The sequence below is a fragment of the Hyla sarda genome, chromosome 4, assembly GCF_029499605.1.
Source record: "Hyla sarda isolate aHylSar1 chromosome 4, aHylSar1.hap1, whole genome shotgun sequence".
Classification (NCBI taxonomy): domain Eukaryota; kingdom Metazoa; phylum Chordata; class Amphibia; order Anura; family Hylidae; genus Hyla; species Hyla sarda.
Window position 1 is genome coordinate 91,845,306 of NC_079192.1, and position 17,772 is coordinate 91,863,077.

At 40.5% G+C, this 17,772-nt stretch overlaps 1 protein-coding gene across 2 annotated transcripts in view; it reads left to right on the plus strand.

The window, feature by feature from the left end:
- The first annotated feature begins 8,009 nt into the window (after positions 1–8,009).
- The window catches only part of ADRA1A (adrenoceptor alpha 1A), a 290,018-nt gene continuing 280,255 nt past the window's right edge, over positions 8,010–17,772 (plus strand). Inside the window, exon 1 of one of the 2 annotated variants that reach the window (XM_056571545.1) lies at positions 8,010–8,209. The gene's annotated coding sequence lies outside the window, so the exon portion shown is untranslated. The remainder of the gene's footprint in view (positions 8,210–17,772) is intronic. The other variant, XM_056571543.1, reaches the window with a different exon arrangement.

Sequence of the window (17,772 nt, forward strand, 5' to 3'; positions counted from 1 at the left end):
GACCCCTTAGACTTTTATCTTTGGGGTCATCTGAAGGCAATTGTCTATGCTGTGAAGATACGAGATGTGCAGCACCTGAAACTACTGATACTGGAAGCCTGTGCTAGCATTTCTCCTGCGGTGTTGCTATCAGTGTGTGAAGAGTGGGAGAAGAGGGTTGCATTGACAATCCAACACAATGGGCAGCACATTGAAAAAGTTTCCCCCCTCACATATACTAATGTGCCACAAACAGGAAGTTAATATCACCAACCATTCCCATTTTATTAAGGTGTATCCATATAAATGGCCCACTCTGTACTTTACACTTTTACTTACATTTTTTATTTGGAACGGTTCTTGTGTTGTTATGTCTGCTCTGTTTTTGAGTTCTTTATCTCCTGTGATGTCACGTTCGCTCTGATTTCCAGTTCCTTTCAGTTAAGTGATGTCACAGGATGAGTCATCAGGTGGGTGGGGCCAACAACCCTCCCAAGGGCTGGCTATAGCGCCACAGGGATTTTAGCCCCACCCATGAAGAAGGCGCTAACCTCAGAACCAAGTGAAAGTTGTAGCAGAAAGAGCAGCATGATGCAGAGGAGACCAGGGGCTGATAACTAACTTATGGTTGGCCCAGTAGCCCTGCAGTGCTGGAGTCCTGGGATCAAATCCCTCCAAGGACAACATCTGCAATGAGTTTGTATGTTCTCCCTATGTTTGCGTGGGTTTTATCCCACATCCCAAAATATATTTGGATGTCAATTTGGAGTTTAGATTGTCCCATTGGGGATAGGAATCAATGTGAGTGATGACAATCTCTGCTGAATAAGCACTATATAAATAAAATAATAATAATTATTATTATGTCTTATTATTTTATTTGTATTGTAAAGATCTCTGCAATATGGAGAGGAGAGATGCTATGTAAGCTCTCTGCTTTTGAGTATAACATTCTTGGGAGTCATAATTTTTCCTATTTACTACTATGGTAAACTTGCGACAAAATCCTGGGTCATTTAAGCCCAGCCCCAGAACTGCTAAAATAACACCTACTCATGGGTGGACTCCACCTCTTTAGGGGGCAATTGACAACTTCAGCTGAGGTCAGTAATGCTTGTTAGGAGGATGTACAGTGGTCTCGACCCTGTGCTTCAGAATTACAGGTTACCTACCATTAGAGATGAGCGAACTAACAGTACTACGATTTGTCATGAACTTCTCGGCTCATCAGTTGCTGACTTTAGACTGCATAAATGAGTTCAGCTTTCAGGTGCTCCGGTGGTCTGGAAAAGGTGGATACAGTCCTAGGAGAGAGTCTCCAGCCCACCGCAGCACCTGAAACTGATCTAATGTAAGCAGGATAAAGTCAGCAACTACCGAGCCGAGAAGTTCATGACAAAACGTAGTACTGTTAGTTCGCTCATCTCTACCTACCATCTATAATGTGTTTGTAGTCCAGGACAACAACATATAACAACATTATATATATATATATATATATATATATATATATATATATATATATATTGAACCAAGAAACAAGCACTTCAAGGGAACAGGTCTAATCACTGAGCCACAATTCTGCCACGGAGCCCTGTAGTTTCCTGCCTAATAGTAGAGTAGGTGGTCCTACATAATATGCAGAGAAGGGTGTGGAACAGGAAGCTCGCAAAACTGAATATGATGTCATCACTGCTGACTCCTGTGACCCGGATATGATGTAATTAGTGCCAACCCCTGAGACCCCTGTGTAACTTAACAAGCACACATTAGAAAAGCAATAGAGGGAGCATGGTGGCAAAAAAGATTTGGGGAAACAACTAAGGCTAAGTTCACATGGCCATTGTGCTCTGACCCATTCAGGTTCCATTCGTCTTTTTTTTTTTAGCGGCATGTCGAAGCACAACTGACACTGCCGGGTCCAGATGGATCCCCTTGACTTAAATGGGGTCTGATATTTTACAGGAGTTGAACAGAGTAAAAAAATAGGATTTATCAAAAAACTGTCCAAAGGAAAAGTTGCCCATATCAACCAATCAAATTGCTTCTTTCAGTTTTAAAAAGGCCTCAGCAATGAAAGAAGCGATCTGATTGGTTGCTATGGGCAACTGGGCAACCTTTCCTTTGCACTGGTTTTGAGAAATCTCCCCCGTAGTCTCTCACCTATTTCAGTTTCTCACTTCAAAGCTGGCATGGTTTAGTGATATGGCGGGCTGTAAAGTTAGAGTAGTTCATAATATAGTGTATGTACCTGTGTGTGATGGTTTTCTCACAATTCTCATGTGATTTCCAACCCAATATTTATTTTTAACAGCATACAAAATGACTGTTGTCTTAGATTTTTCCCAGGTTGCAATGCGGCCGAGACCTGACTCACTAGTCAGCTGATGACAGGGAGCCTGTCTGCTTCAATGGGTGGAGCGATCGCTTGGTGGGAGAGAGATCAATCTGCAACTAATGCAACAGCTGTAGGCACCCTGATTGAAAACCACAGGTCTGTTGAATGGATGCCACTCCTTTGTGTTTCAATGGGTGGGGTGGCTGATGTGTGGGAGGGAGGAAAATTGAATTATAGGATATGTAGTCAAAAAAAGAAAATTCAAACAGGAAATACCAGTTCACAAAAAGATAGCCACTGTATTATGGTAATCTCACAACATAGCCATTTAGCCCCAAGACAAGCACAGCTCCTTCCTAAGCATGTCCATTACTGCCTGCCAGGTACATACTAAAATCACCTTATGGTGGATAACCCCTTTAAAATTAAAGAGAAGAAGAGTGCACGATAGTGTAAACATATCACTAAGGTTAGTAAACGCACAATGTGCACTTGCACTTACTAAAGGTGGTTGTGCTTGCCACGGACAACAAGAAAAAGCATATATTAAAATGAAGACCTCTTCCCACTGCCCTTCTGTTCTTGTATAATATAGATATAATGGTGTTACCTCCTAAGTGTTTCAGAATTCTAATGCTGCTGGATGAACAATTAAATAGAGGTAAAAGTGGAACTTGTGTTTATTACCCAAAATGCAATGCATTTCATGATGCTTGCTGACCATATTCTCAGGCATATGGGATGCAGAGAGGGTAACCCTTATATACTCACTTAACCCTTACAGTAAAAAAAAAAAAAAAACATTCTAACAACAAATAATTGGAGCAATAAAACACTACCAATTAATATACTAAAAAGACAAATAAAATCCCAAATTTAGCAAGTATTTTTAGTCGTCTCATTTAAACTACATGGGATTACAGTGGATAGTGACTAAATCCATAAAGACTCAGGATTAATAAGTATGCACCATATTTCCTTTACTAATATTGGAATGGCGCCTGTTCATGCGGGACCTCACTGTCTGCACAATGCAGCCCACATACTGCAGTTGGTATTCACAAGTTAACAAGTAAACCATGAAATTGTGCTCGCAGCTATTTGTTTCTTTAATGAGAAAAGTTGTTTTGGTCTGAACTGATGTGAATGACAGACTACCCAGCCCGATCATCGGACAGCACACACAGCTACTTCTATTACATTACACTGTACCCTGTGGTTACTGGCGGCTGACTTAGTTGATGTTTCCAATACTCTTAACCTACTCAGGACCAAAAGGTTACGTGAATTAGGGGACCTCCTAAATGTCATGTTAGGGGCTTTTGATGAGAAAATGATTATTTTATATTTATAGTTATATTGGTTACATTGTTAGCGCCACAATTATAGTTAGTAATGAAATGATGCATAAAATTCGAATAATCCATGGTTACACAATATATTGTGACGATCCGTCTTGGGGATTAGCTCTGGGATCGTCCTGGACCATGCCACAGGATGCGTTTCTTCTCAATAAACCAGCAAACAAACGCTTATAATGCAAATCTGGCACCTTGCCAGTTTTATTAGACATGTTGCAGGGAAAGAAATAAACAAAAAAGCAGGAACAAAACAAAATCCTAGACCGTCTGGTCACTGACTAAACAGATCAGCTTGTCCTGACTAACAACCGCTGAGCTTCCCTCAGCGGGTTAAACATATGTCCCCTGCAACCTTCTACTCACAATTCATGTCACTCTCTTTGAGCCACTCATAGCTCGGGCTGTGTACTCCTCAGCAGGCACTGTCTCTTCCCTACAGCCCACATGCTGTCTCCTAGGAAGAGCCCACATTAGACTGAGTCTCCATCTCATATACACCTCCCTTCCCTCCTGCCTCATTACTTAAGAAGCAGGTGAGAGCTTCTGCAGGGTGAGCCAAGGAAATACACCCTTTCCTTGCCACACTGCCACAATATATATATTTTTGTTACTGTTAGTTCACTCTGTTTTTTATCCTTCACTTTTCTGTAAGTGCCAGATAGAAGGTAAGGGAATACCCCTTTATTCTAAAATACCTCTGTGCAGTTTTTTTTCTAAAGCAGAGGCATTGCCCCTATGGCACATTTTGCAGCCATTTAGAAAAATGTGAACAACTGTAATCTAAACGCCATTCACATCTATTGTTTTAAAGAAAGTATGTCTGCAGATTTTACCTTTCTTAGTTTTAATAATTTTCAGGCAATTTTGGGGACATTCCTGGAGGGGAGTGGAGAGTGAAATGTCCAATGTTTTGGGAGGTGGGTTAAAGAAGGCTATGTGGATAAAAGTACAACCATTAGGCTACAGGGCTACTTTGACTGTGGCATCGCTGTATTGCACTTCATTATGTCTTCATCATGCAACTAATAAAAATGAAAGGGAATGTAATAGCGAGCAACACATAAGTAGCTGCAACTGCGACCCAACAGTTGACTTGTCATGGTTGCAGCACCTTGTGGGTTGCAGTGCAATTTCATTTACTTTTATAGGGCTACTTTCACACTGCTGCTGAGCTCTGCTAAAGGGAGTTCCGATTCAAAATGACAGTAGTTGAGCAGAGGTGAAATTACTGCATGTCCGGTATTTTTCTCCGCTCAATATCTTCAAAATAAAACCCTACGGACCCCATGCAAAGTCCATGGAATCCGTTGGGGCCCCGCGGTGCCCGTTGTGATCCAACCGGTTCAGGGTTTGTTAAGCTAAAAGAAAAAGAGTCTAACGGACCCTCAACAGGACAGAGCATAGCGGCAGTGTTAAAGTAGCCTTAGCTGGGCTCCAGCACAATGAACGCAGTGCAGTACAGGATATTTGGTCATGTGACCTGTTTAGCCCTAGCCTTGTCTCCATGCTCCAGACACAACAATATTCAAAAGCCCATAGAGTGTAAATGGAGCTCTGGTCATGCATATTGTAGCTCCATTCATTTGGAAGACGTTTGTCCTCCATTCTCAGATGATGGTCCAAGTGGATAGACCCCCAAAGATCATAACAATATCCCATTAATGATTTGTACAATGATTACAAAAAATTGTTCTCTTTGTATTACTAGACGTTACTTTCTTTTCTGTTGTTTTTACTAAACACTGTAATCATAGTATGTACTTTATTGTGTTAGTAAAATACATGTGCAATGTTATTTGGATCAACTTTCTGTAGGCGGAAAAAAACACCTGTATCATGAGTAATATTTTTACCTAACAAGCAATCTATTGGAAACTATTGTGTTGTTGGAATATTAGTACATCTGTGGCCAGCTTTTTGTATAGGGTAACCAAACAAGTGTCTGTCTGTCTATATATCTATCTCTCCATCCATTTATCCATCTAATATCTATCTATCTAATATCTATCTATCCTTATAATATATATCTTCTATCTATCTACAGTGGGGATCAAAAGTTTGGGCACCCCAGGTAAAAATTTGTAGTAATGTGCATAAAGAAGCCAAGGAAAGATGGAAAAATCTCCAAAAGGCATCAAATTACAGAGTAGACATTCTTATAATATGTCAACAAAAGTTAGATTTTATTTCCATCATTTACACTTTCAAAATAACAGAAAACAAAAAAATGGCATCTGCAAAAGTTTGGGCACCCTGCAGAGCTAATATCTTGTACTGCCCCCTTTGGCAAGTATCACAGCTTGTAAATGCTTTTTGTAGCCAGCCAAGAGTCTTTCAATTCTTGTTTGAGGTATCTTTGCCCATTCTTCCTTATAAAAGTCTTCCAGTTCTTTAAGATTTCTGGGCTGTCTGTCACGCACTGCTCTCTTAAGGTCTATCCATAGATTTTCAATTATGTTGAGGTCAGGAGATTTTGAAGGCCATGGCAAAACCTTCAGTTTATGCCTCTTGATGTAATCCCCCGTGGATTTCGAGGTGTGTTTAGGATTATTATCCATTTGTAGAAGCCATCCACTCTTTAACTTCAGCTTTTTCACAGATGGCATCAAGTTAGCATCCAAAATTTGCTGAAATGTTATTGAATCCATTTTTCCTTCTTCTTGTGAGATGTTCCCTGTGCCACTGGCTGCAATACAACCCCAAAGCATGATTGAGCCACCCCCATGCTTAACAGTTGGACAGAGGTTCTTTTCATTAAATTCTGTTCTCCTTCTCCAAACGTACCTTTGCTCATTCCGGCCAAAAAGTTAAATTTTAACCTCATCGGTCCACAGAACTTGTTTCCAAAATACATCATGCTTGTCTATACGTTCATTTGCAAAGTTCAAACGCAGATTTTTGTGGTGAGGACATAGAAGAGGTTTTCTTCTGATGACTCTTCCATGAAGACCATATTTGTACAAGTATCTCTTTATAGTGAAATAGTGTACCACAACTCCAGTGTCTGCCAGATCTTTCTGGAGGGATTGTGCAGTCAAACATAGGTTTTGAATTGTTTTTCTCACAATCCTGTGAGCTGTTCTGTCTCATATTTTTCTTGGTCTTCCAGATCTTGCTTTAACTTCCACTGTTCCTGATGACTGTCATTTCTTAATTACATTCCGAACAGAGGATATTGACATCTGAAAACATTTTGCTATCGTCTTATAGCCTTCTCCAGCTTTGTGAGCCTCGATTATTTTCAGTTTTAGGTTTGTAGACAACTGCTTAGAAGAACCCATGGTGCTGATTGTTGGGGCAAAGTCAGTTGAGTCTGGGCATTTAAAACCTTTGAGACTGACATCACTTTGTTTTCCCAGATGATGATTGAGAACAATCCATGACACTGGCAGGTCTCAGCTTTGCAAAGGGGGCAGTGCATGCTATAAATTCTGCAGGGTGCCCAAACTTTTGCAGACGCCATTTTTTTGTTTTCTGTTATTTTGAAAGTGTAAATGATGGAAATAAAATCTAACTTTTGTTGACATATTATAAGAATGTCTAATCTGTAATTTGATGTATTTTGGAGATTTTTCCATCATTCCTTGGCTTCTTTATGCACAGTAATACAAATGTTTACCTGGGATGCCCAAACTTTTGATCCCCACTGTATCTATCTATCTATCTACCTCATATCTTTCTACAGTATCTATCTATTTATCCATCTATCTCATATCTATCTATCTCATATCTATCTATTATCTATCTTTCTCATATCTATCTACAGTATCTATCTATCTAGATTTCTATCTAGCTATCTACAGCATCTATCAATCTATCTATCCATCTATCTTATATCTATCTATCCATCTCATATCTATCTACAGTATTTATCTATCATCTCTTAAAATGATTAATAGCTATAGATCGATAGAATTATGTATAGATGTATCATTACTTTATAAAATAAGATAATTTCCCAGTATCTAAGGTTTTCACTTAATCACTAAACTATACAAATAAAAGGCAACCTCTACCCATCTCCTGTGCAACCAGAAGTCCCAGCAGCACCCCTCACATCCACAGTCTATTCCAGACAGTCATTTAAATAATAAGCAAGTTCTAGTAACCAAGTTGGCAGGAGATGCTGGGGTTTGTAGTGTCAAAGAGTGTTACAAGCCCTGTGTGAACAAGGTTTACAGTTCTACAGAAGCCACTGGTTGCCTTCTTGTAACTACTCTTGCCTTCATTTAAAGGGATAAAGCCCCCCTAGCGCTCAGAGCAGGAGCTGACCAACACAGGAGAAGCAGGGAGTGCTCCTCTACACTATGCATTACGGTAGCAGCCAAGCTGCTCTCTCCCTCTGCTACATGAAGAGATGAGTAAAGTTGCATTCACATAATGCGGGTGTAAATGTGAGGATCAGTGAGTGAGTCCTGCCATAGAGGAGTATGTGCCATGCAGTCTGCACTACAGGAATGCTGCTCAGCAATGGAAGCCTGAGAAGGGACAGGGCACATCTGGGTGGTGATGGCATCAGGCTGGTAATAAGGTGAGTCAATACAATTATTGATTATTGACACATATAGGGACAATGACAAGGCGCAAACCTGGTCATAGAAACACCGCTTTTTGGATTATCTGCATTCTTCAAGTTTATCTTATGTTCTGTAGTTATATATTTGGGTTATGGGTACTTGTTCTTCAAGGGTAATTCTGACTTCCGATGTGTTGCTTATTTCTAAAGCTGATCATAAACTTAACAATTTAGATAAAATAATTAAAATAATTAACAAACCATGATTTTTCGAAAACTAAAATTCCCATAAAATTCCTAGAAAATTCATGAATATGATGATGAACACTTCATCAACTATCCATGCGCCAAATGTTCCTTTATTGGCAAAAGATTATATATATATATATATATATATATATATATATAAAACATATGTATATATATATATATATATATATATATATATATATATATATATGCGTGTGTGTGTGTGTGCTTGTGTGTGTGTGTATATATATATATATATATATATATATATATATATACAGTACATTTTCAGTCAATTGTATCCAATGGGCAATGTTTTAATATATCAGTATATGTCCAGGTGAAGCTCCCAACAATTCAGTGACGGGATATAAAACAGGGTGCTGTGGTCCTTTCTACGTCTGGCAGGAAAGTGTAAATGTGACACAACGCCTGCAATATACGGGACACCTTTTGTAATGTAGTGACATGTCATGTTCTAAGGTACCGATATGAGACAACGATGTATCAGTATATGTTGAAATCAATGGGCAAATGAGTAGAATATCTTATGCTGCAGTGTTTCTGAATCAGTGTGCCTCCAGCTGTTGCAAAACTACAGCTCCCAGCATGCCCGGACAGCCTATGGCTGTCCGGGCATGCTGGGAGTTGTAGTTTTGCAACAGCTGGAGGCACCCTGATTGGGAAACACTGGTCCATGGTATATATATATATATATATATATATATATATATATATATATATGAACTTACAGGTCTTACTCTGCAGTGCTTGGAACAGACACTTGAATCACAAAATTGCTGGAAATAATCATAGAACATTGACCTCTGGATCTACCGCATTGCAAGCAATTCATTGCAAGCATTAAATGCATTGGATTACATTCAGATTTTTGTCATTCGCTCCAAGCATATTGTTCCCCTTTTGCTAGTGGATTTTTAACGAGAATCATTTTCCGCTATAGACATGGTCTGTAGTGCTGTAGTGTAGCCTGTGGATAGTCTATGTACTATATATCATTCAGAGCAAAGTCAATGCTATATATCATTTAAAGCAGCCACTTCTAGTGCTAGGACTATTAAAACTGATAGAAGTGAGCTAACATATATATAAATATATATATATATATATATATATATATATATATATATATATATATATAGTAAATATGTGAATACATAATAGTATTTCGCTACTAGGCATAGACTAATGCTGCAAAATAGAGAAAGCACTTCAGCTCACCACACTGGCATCCATTTGTTTGTAACCCCACCTCCGGTCCAGAAATCCAAGAAAAGAAGGTCCAGCTCACGAGGAAATAGTCCAAAAAGTTTTTTTTTTCTTTATTTATCGCATACAAAAATTCAAGGTGATACAGATCCTTACAAAAAAATAATAATAATTACTGACGCGTTTTGGACATTATGGGGGAGATTTATCAAAAGCTGTCCAGAGGTAAAGTTTCAATCAGATGGCTTCTTTCATTTTTGAAAAGGTCTCTGAAAAATGAAAGAAGCAATCCGATAGGTTGCTATGGGCAACTAAGCAACTTTTCCTCTGAACAGGTTTTGATAAATCCCCCCCCCATGTTCTTAGTCATAGTCATTATTATGACTAGGACTATATAATCCAAAATGCGTCAGTAATTATTATTTTTTTTTTATTTTAAAGATCTGTATCGCATTTCATTTTTGATCTATTTCCTCATGAGTCAGAGCTTCTTTTCTGGGATACACTAATTCTAGACACACATCCTATAAAACTTGACCAGGACATTGGAAGATCTTCAATTGTTAAAGGGGTACTCCGGTGGAAAACATTTTTTTTTATATCAACTGGTGCCAGGAATTTAAATAGATTTGTAAATGACTTCTATTTAAAAATCTTAATCCTTCCAGTACTTATCAGTTGCTGTATGCTCCACAGGAAGTTCTTTTCTTTCTGAATTTCTTTTCTGTCTAACCACAGTGCTCTCTGCTGACACTTCTGTCCATGTCAGGAACTGTCCAGAGTAGGAGAAAAATCCCCATAGTAATCTTTCCTTCTCTGGACAGTTCCTGACATGGACAGAGGTGTCAGGAGAGAACACTGTGGTCAGACGGAAAGGAAACTCAAAAAGAAAAGAACTTCCTGTGGAGCATACAGCATCTGATAAGTACTGGAAGGATTAAGATTTTTAAATAGAAGTAATTTACAAATCTGTTTAACTTTCTGGCACCAGTTGATATAAAAATAATTGGTTTCCTTGGAGTACCCCTTTAATAGTGCTGAGCAGAAGATAGTGCTCAGGGAATCTTAAGAGGAAAGAGAGCACTGCTTCAGACATGTGTTAGTTTAGTTTTGGAAGCTGTGGGGTGTATTGCATGGGAAGGTATAGAATGACCACCTTATTCTAAGCTTTAGCATAGGAAAAATAGGATGTTGTAATGATGATCGATATACATCTCATTGTTGGAAAACAGTCTTAGACAAATCTTAAAGAAACTGATATGTATGGCCAGCTTCATAGTGGTCTCCAAACTGTGATCCTTTAGATGTTGCAATATCTGGAGGGCCACCATTTGGAGACCACTGTATAGATAAGGAGTCTTATGAATGAAAATGCAGACTTGGCAAAACTCGACACTTTGTCCTATTCAAATACAAAGTAAATAATATACATCACTGATCATTGAATTGGCTTGGTAATGTGTCCAAAACTATCTAAAGGCAGTGCTTTTGGTGCAATGTGACTACTCAGGAGGATTACACACAGTTTTGTGAATAACCATAGATAACCCACTGTCGATCTCCTGATCAGATGTGTTAAAACTAGAATTCAGCTCTGCTACATCTGTACGTATTATATGGCATTGTTGTATTACACTCTTAACAATCTTATAGTAATATCTTAGGTGTAAGATTGTAACAAGTCTACATAAACAAAGTACTGGCAGGTTTATTGGGTACCTGTCACCAAATAAACTGTTCTCAACTAGCTCAGGCTATGTTCCCTAACTACTCCTAACACCCTCCCCCCCCCCCCCCCCCCCCCTCACCCTAAAAACTATTTCAGAGCTTTAAAAAGCTCTGTATCATGCATTTTTTATTGCTCACATAGTGCAATTTCCCAGCAGGAGAAAGTGTGCGTTTCCCAGCAGGCATGACGTCACTGAAGCTTGCTGGGGGACCACTTCTGCCCTCACATTGTTGCAGCACTGTGATGAATAGAAGACCTCAAGCTCTGTGAATGTTTCAGTCTGTGCAGATTTCAGTAAGGCTCTACTGCAGCTGTCAGTCTGTGCAGCTTTCTATGAGAATCTGTGGAACTTTCACTTTCTGTGCAGCTGACAATCAAGCTCCTCCTGAGCACTTCCTGAGTTTGGACTCCTGCCAGGCCTGCAGGAGACAGAACTCACTGTATTAATTGTGGCAGGGAACAGAATAGAGCCGCCTAGTGGCCTTTTTTCTATTACATTTCAAACATATTTATGTTGATAATTTTTAAAAGCAAGTGAATGGGAAAGAGTCTGCTAATTACACAAGGAACACTATATTAAAAGTTTTATTTGGTGACAGGTACACTTTAATCATTGTAATTGTTTAGTACTATGTAGGGAAGCGTGTAAAAGGCTACTAAATAAGAGCTGGTACAGTATAGTACTCGTAGAGGATTTATTGGGATTTTAGGAATAGTTATATTGAGAATAACCATGAATCATTGTACGGTCATGCATAGACTGTCGGCTTTTGTGATTTGCAAGTGTAGTCTGCATGATTATTATATAAGCAGTATGTACACTTTATATTATACAGATTGTAAGAATGCATGCAAATACTTCAACCTTTCACTTTTGGGTACTCCGGTGGAAATTTTTTTTTTTTATCAACTGGTGTCAGAAAGTTAAACATATTTGTAAATTACTTCTATAAAGAAATCATAATCCTTCCAGTATTTATTAGCTGCTGAATACTACAATGGAACTTCTTTTCTTTTTGGAACACAGATCTCTCTGCTGACATCATGACCACAGTGCTCTCTGCTGACTTCTCTGTCCATTTTAGGAACTGTCAAGAGCAGCATATGTTTGCTATGGGGATTTTCTCCTACTCTGGACAGTTCTTAAAATGGACAGAGGTGTCAGCAGAGAGCACTGTGGTCATGATGTCAGCAGAGAGCTCTTTGTTCCAAAAAGAAAAGAATTTCCTCTGTAGTATTCAGCAGCTAATAAGTACTGGAAGGATTAAGATTTTTTAATAGAAGTAATTTACAAATTTGTAAATCAGAGGTGTCAGCAGAGAGCACTGTGGTCAGACACAAAGGAAATTCAAAAAGAAAAGAACTTCCTGTGGAGCATACAACAGCTGATAAGTACAAGAAGGATTAAGATTTTTTAATAGACGTAATTTACAAATCTGTTTATCTTTCTGGCACCAGTTGATTTAAAAAAAACATTTTTTCCAGAGGAGTATGCCTTTAAGGTAAGTTTGTCACACCGCTGTTTCTCTGTACAACCTGATAATGTAAGACAGTGTTTTATAACCAAGGTACCTTCAGCTGTTGCAAAACTACAACTCCCAGCATGCCCGGACAGCCTTTGGCTGTCATGCTGGTAATTGCAGTTTTGCAACAGCTGGAGGCTCCCTGGTTGGAAAACACTGATATAAGAGGTTCGCCTATACTCCTAAAACTATTAGGTCAGTTTCACACAAGCATATTTTAAGCACCTTTTTTCTCTAGATGGAGTTCAAATGTCCCAACCCAACTGAAAGATTACTAATCTGATCTCACAGAATTATTGTTAATTCACGAATCATAGATCCTTATGATTCTGGGAGATCTGGTTATTAAATCCATGGTTGGGGGGTGGGGCACTTAGCCATTATGCGCCCGGAATATGCTTGTAAGAAACTGGCCTTATTATGCCAAATGACAAACTCTCTGCAGAGCTGGCAAGCTTGGCTCTGCTATATTTATATTTGGGATCATATACCGGGCTGGACAAAATCCAGGAGCTGGGTGCCCAGTATACCTAAAATGTGATTGTGTTTGTGTTTACTACCTGTACATTCTTTAATTGTTTTCTACTAATGTCTATTAAATATTCTTATTGCTGGCCAATAAAAAGTTGGTAGTGCATGAGTCCACTAAAGTCTACAGGGTTTTGTCCATCTGTGGTCATGTATCAAAAATGTTGTTTAGACCACACCGGTTTACGTTGAAATTTTATAGGAAATGTCACTATCCATGTCTGATTTAAAGAGTTAAAGAGTACCTGTCTTCAGGGCTTCAGGGGCTATTTCTGACCATTATATACATGGAATTTTCTCCTGCAGGCTCCATCCTTAATTTTCAGTTGTCCTTGAGCTAGTGGGCAGACCCTAACATCTATGCCTTCTTTCATAAACTGCACGCAAACATATCCTGCTCCCCTATATCTCCATGGGACACTCTCAGTAGAAGCAGCAAGGAGGATTTTATAGAGCAGTACTCAGCAGTCTAATCTGTGAGAGATGTAATGGTGATAAAAAGCTAGTAGTGAAGATCCTCCACGCTGCCCAAAATCAGCCTGGCTGCCAATCCAGACACAACCCATATGCAATGCAGATAGGACCTCCGACTATTCCGTGACCCTTTCTATATTGAACACAAACTGCGTATCAAGCACTGGGGTGAGATCTAATACTAACTTTAAAGGGGAAGTCCAGCAATAAAAACAACTTATCCTCTATCCACAGGGAAGGGACTAACACCTTCCCCCCATGATTAGACACTTAGGGCAAGATTTATCATTGCTTTTAGAGCATTTTTTCTATGTTTAGGCGCAGTTCAGGCGCAAGCAGCATATTTTGAGACTTTTCTGCGCCTTTTGATATAGACAGTTTCACTCTTTTTTCCTACCCATAGAACTTTTTCTTTTTGACCATGCATTGGTCACGTATTTATCATTTGCGACTTTTGTCAAAAGTCGCTATTTTGTGCGCAAACGTAAATTTTTAGGCGCAAAGCTACACCCCCTACCAGTAGGCGTCAGAATCACTTCTACCTTCCGCAATTCAACCTTTAACCCCTTCCCGCAGAGTCCCGTCTATAGACGGCGAATAGCGCAGGTCCTTTGCGTATTCTGCCGTCTATAGACGGCATTCTGTTAACATGGCGATGCACGGCATTGCACGGGTTAACTGTCAGAAGTCCCGCTGTTACCAGCCCGATAGCAGATAACTTATACCGATATTCCGGTAAAAGTTATGGGCTATTTCTCCCCCCTCAGAAGCCGCTGCAGATCAATGATTTAAAGCGGGCTCTTTAAATCAATGAACTGCAGGGGCTTTAGCAGGGCCAGAGACCGCCGCCGCGCGTTTCTCTCCACTTGGCTGTCCTGGTGTCCTCCCTAGTCCAACCACCACAGCCACTGCCCCATTGCCTCCCCCATCCCCGGTTTTATAATTACCTGTTCTCGGGGCCCGGGGTCTGCGCTTCTTCTGGCCCCAGCGGCGTCCTGAGCTGTCACTAGGCGCACTGATGGTGACGTCGCGTTGAGGACGTCACTTGTCATTACACAGCGCAGCGCGCAGGATGATGCAGGAGCCAGAAGTAGCGCGGACCCTGGGCCCCGGGAACAGGTAATTATAAAATCGGGGATGGGAGAAGCAATGGGACAGCGTCGGCATCAGAGACAGCAGTGAAGATCGTCACTAATCTTGCTGCTGCTTCTAGGAGTTTCAAAACTACAACTCCCAGCATGCCCATACAGCCTTTGGCAACATCTGGAGGGCCACAGTTTGGAGACCACTGTGCAGTGGTCTCCAACCTGTGCTCTTCCAGATGTTGCAAAACTTGAACTCTCAGCATGCCCAGACAGTCCAGGCATGCTGGGAGTTGTAGTTCTGTAACATCTGGCCCTGCAGATGTTGCCGAACTACAACTCTCAGCATGCCTAGACAGTCTGGGCATGCTTGGAGTTGAAGTTTTGCAACATCTGGAGGGCCACAGTTTGGAGACCACTACACAGTGGTTCCCAATCTGTTCTCCTCCAGTTGTTACAAAACTACAACTCCCAGCATGCCCTTCAGCTGGTTGGGCATGCTAGGAGTTGTAGTTTTGCAACAACTGGAGGCACACTGTCTGGGAAACATTATCTGTTTTCTAACTCAGTGTTTCCCAACCGTGTGCCTCCAGCTGTTGCTCCAGAGGCCATGCCTCTGAGTGCCCCCTACCGTCCTCGTCTATGCCGCGGTGATCCCGGACCTCAGGCCTGCAGCTGTTTACCCGCGGTGAGTGCACGCTACCCTTTTCCATTGTATAATTTACAAATCTGTTTAACTTTCTGGTACCAGTTGATAAAAAAAAATATATAGTTTTCCACTGGAGTATCCCATTAATTGTATCAGGATGAAAATAATCCAGATAAGTAATGTGAATGAGTAGAAATTTACTGTCCTGTGGAAACTTAATCGGTGGCCATTTGACACTGGAATCTAATCTGTATAGTATTGTCTGTCACATGAGCAACGAATCTAACCTAAAGTAACTGTTTACAAAGACACCCTTTCACTTACATTGTGATCTATTGGTATAAATACAACAAGGTCACACGTAGTGCCCATATAAAATGTAGCTGAGGGGAGGATAATGGAACTGAAAGATACACTCAGCACCTCCTAAAAATAAAAATCCTATTATAGAAAGATGATCGCCCTAACTCTGTTTACTTGTGCTGTATGCCAAACCACGACACCTTTGGATAAAAAAGTAGAAATTTTTTTTTGCAACCCTTGTTTGAGAAAAACTGTGCAACTTTTTGCCCTTTTCACCGCTCGCATCTGTTGTTGTTTTTTTTTAAGTGGGCATGGATTTGTGTAAAAGGATGTCTAACCTCATTTCTTATTTATTACAATGTATACCAGAAAGCTAGTGTATATACAGTAGTAGCTGAGATGTAGACCAGCTCGGACTGGTGTATTTTTCAACGTCCGACGTGTGGGAAGGGTGCAGCAACGTCTGGTTCAATAAGAGCCTCTTAATGCATTGGCCGAATGCTATTGCTTCCTGAGCTTCTGAACCACCCCCATAGTGTCCTGCCTGCATCACAGTTAATAAAGTTAAACTGGTTGCTTTGCAACTCACAGGTTGCTATAACTTGACTTCCCCTGATTAATTTCTAGTGCTTTTAGGTCACATCTACTCATGGGTAGCAACAACAGTTGACAGATTCCCTTTAAAAAAGCTTCTGGCACATAATTAGCTCCCACTCTGTTAGTTGCCTTTTGCACTGCCCCTCTTCTCAATTCCTATCCCTCTGTTTAACAAAATGTAAAGGGGTACTCTGCCCCTAGACATCTTATCCTCTATCCAAAGGATAGGGGATAAGATGTGTGATCACGGGGGTCCCTTTAGAGCGTCGGGTTCAGCGCCAGAGGCTCGTAACGTCATGGCCATGCCCCCTCAATGCAAGTCTATGAGAGGGGGCGTGACAGATGCCACGCCCCCTCCCATAGACTTGCATTGAGGGGCTATGTCCGTGACATCAGAAGCGGGGAACGGCCCTGACTTCATGAGCCTCCGCCCCACATCACCAGTTATTTGGCACGGAGCAAAGTTCGCTCCGTGCTCCGGATGTCTGGGGTGCTGCAGCCAAGATCGCGGGGGTCCCCAGCGGCAGGACCTCCGCAATCAGACATCTTATGCCCTATCCTTTGGATAGGGGATAAGATGTCTAGGGGCGGAGTACCATTTTAAACCTTGTCATATATAAAAGTCCAGTGTCCCACAGGGTCCACTACAAAAGGACTCTTTAGGAAAGTGTTGTCACCTATACTGTTTTGTACTGTGTGATATGCTGTCTAATCCTGCAAAGTGTTTTACATTGCACTTGTGATTTGTTACATGAAAGGTTATGAAAAGGTTAACCTACACATGTACTTAACACTAGGAATCTTCTTAAAGGAAGGTGGGATTAACCTAAAAAACTCTCTTCAAAGAGGAAGTCTGTTTAGTGGAGATCAGTTTAAGTGCTGGAGAGAATGGTGTAAGGAGAATTCAGCCCATGATGAGAAGCTGTACAAGGGCCTCACAGCCCGTAAAATAGTACCCTCGTTCTTACAGCTAGGGCTACTGCAGTCATAGCTATCACATCACAGGCACATTACAGATCTGCACCCCACAGCTGGGAATTTGCAGTACTAAAAGGACAAAAACAAGCAAGAAGAAAAAACTTTGAGCCAAATCAATACCTACACAAAAGAGAAACCTGACCACAACAAAAGGCTAGAAATGCAGAGAAGCAGCTTTAGAAAGTTACAGAGCGAATACAACAGGAAAACATTTCTAAACGTAACCAAAGCCTTCC